The 1,465-nt window shown below is 55.8% G+C and overlaps 1 protein-coding gene across 1 annotated transcript in view; it reads right to left on the minus strand.

Annotated features, from left to right (window-relative positions):
• Window positions 1–1,131: 1,131 nt before the first annotated feature.
• Window positions 1,132–1,465, minus strand: part of LOC144953413 (peptidyl-prolyl cis-trans isomerase H-like) — a 38,083-nt gene continuing 37,749 nt past the window's right edge. The window contains exon 5 of the mRNA XM_078883992.1: window positions 1,132–1,465. This exon is cut by the window's right edge and continues 431 nt beyond it. The gene's annotated coding sequence lies outside the window, so the exon portion shown is untranslated.

The following is a 1,465-nucleotide window of genomic DNA, read 5'->3' on the forward strand; positions in this document are numbered from 1 at the left end:
CCGAAACGTCGTGATTTTTGTTTTTATTTTATTTTCATTAATTTTGATGTTTTACCTACGTGACTTTACCGAAAAAAAACCTAAGAATATGATTCCTTGCAGTCACGAAAGCTTCAAATCTAGAATTAGTGAACAAAGTTCCTCGTTGAGGGACCTCAGAGGCTCCTCAGAGGGACCTCAGAGGCTCCTCAGAGGCACCTCAGAGCGGTGAGGGAGAGGAATCAGCGAGGTCTGGAAACTTTTATTACGAAATCAGAAAGACGGGAAGGTCACGAGCATCGGCCCTCACAATCAACACCACGGGCGGATAAAATACGGAACCACACGGAGTCACTGACACGGCCATCGTGAACCCCCTGGCAGAGAGAGAGACACCCAGACCCAGGGATTGACCCCAGACTCTCAGTGTCTCCGGCTTCGTGAACCCCCTGGCAGAGAGAGACACCCAGACCCAGGGATTGACCCCAGACTCTCAGTGTCTCTGGCTTCGTGAACCCCCTGGCAGAGAGAGACACCCAGACCCAGGGCTTGAACCCAGTCTCTCAGTGTCTCTGGCTTCGTGAACCCCACTGAGAGAGAGAGAGACACCCAGACCCAGGGATTGACCCCAGACTCTCAGTGTCTCTGGCTTCGTGAACCCCCTGGCAGAGAGAGACACCCAGACCCAGGGATTGACCCCAGACTCTCAGTGTCTCTGGCTTCGTGAACCCCCTGGCAGAGAGAGACACCCAGACCCAGGGCTTGAACCCAGACCCTCAGTGTCTCTGGCTGAGTGAACCCCACTGGGAGAGAGAGAGACACCCAGACCCAGGGCTTGAACCCAGACCCTCAGTGTCTCTGGCTTCGTGAACCCCACTGGGAGAGAGAGACACCCAGACCCAGGGCTTGAACCCAGACTCTCAGTGTCTCTGGCTTAGGGAACCCCACTGGGAGAGAGAGAGACACCCAGACCCAGGGCTTGAACCCAGACTCTCAGTGTCTCTGGCTGAGTGAACCCCACTGGGAGAGAGAGAGACACCCAGACCCAGGGCTTGAACCCAGACTCTCAGTGTCTCTGGCTTAGGGAACCCCACTGGGAGAGAGAGAGACACCCAGACCCAGGGCTTGAACCCAGACCCTCAGTGTCTCTGGCTTAGGGAACCCCACTGGGAGAGAGAGAGACACCCAGACCCAGGGCTTGAACCCAGACTCTCAGTGTCTCTGGCTGAGTGAACCCCACTGGGAGAGAGAGAGACACCCAGACCCAGGGCTTGAACCCAGACTCTCAGTGTCTCTGGCTTAGGGAACCCCACTGGGAGAGAGAGAGACACCCAGACCCAGGGATTGAACCCAGACTCTCAGTGCCTCTGACACGGCCATCGTGACAGAGAGAGACACCCAGACCCAGGGATTGTGTGCTGTGTGTGTGCTGTGTGTGTGCTGTGTGTGTCTGTGTGTGTGTATGTGTGTGTGTCTGTGTGTGTGT

The sequence above is a fragment of the Lampetra fluviatilis genome, chromosome 76 (genome assembly GCF_964198595.1).
Source record: "Lampetra fluviatilis chromosome 76, kcLamFluv1.1, whole genome shotgun sequence".
In the NCBI taxonomy this organism is placed as follows: domain Eukaryota; kingdom Metazoa; phylum Chordata; class Hyperoartia; order Petromyzontiformes; family Petromyzontidae; genus Lampetra; species Lampetra fluviatilis.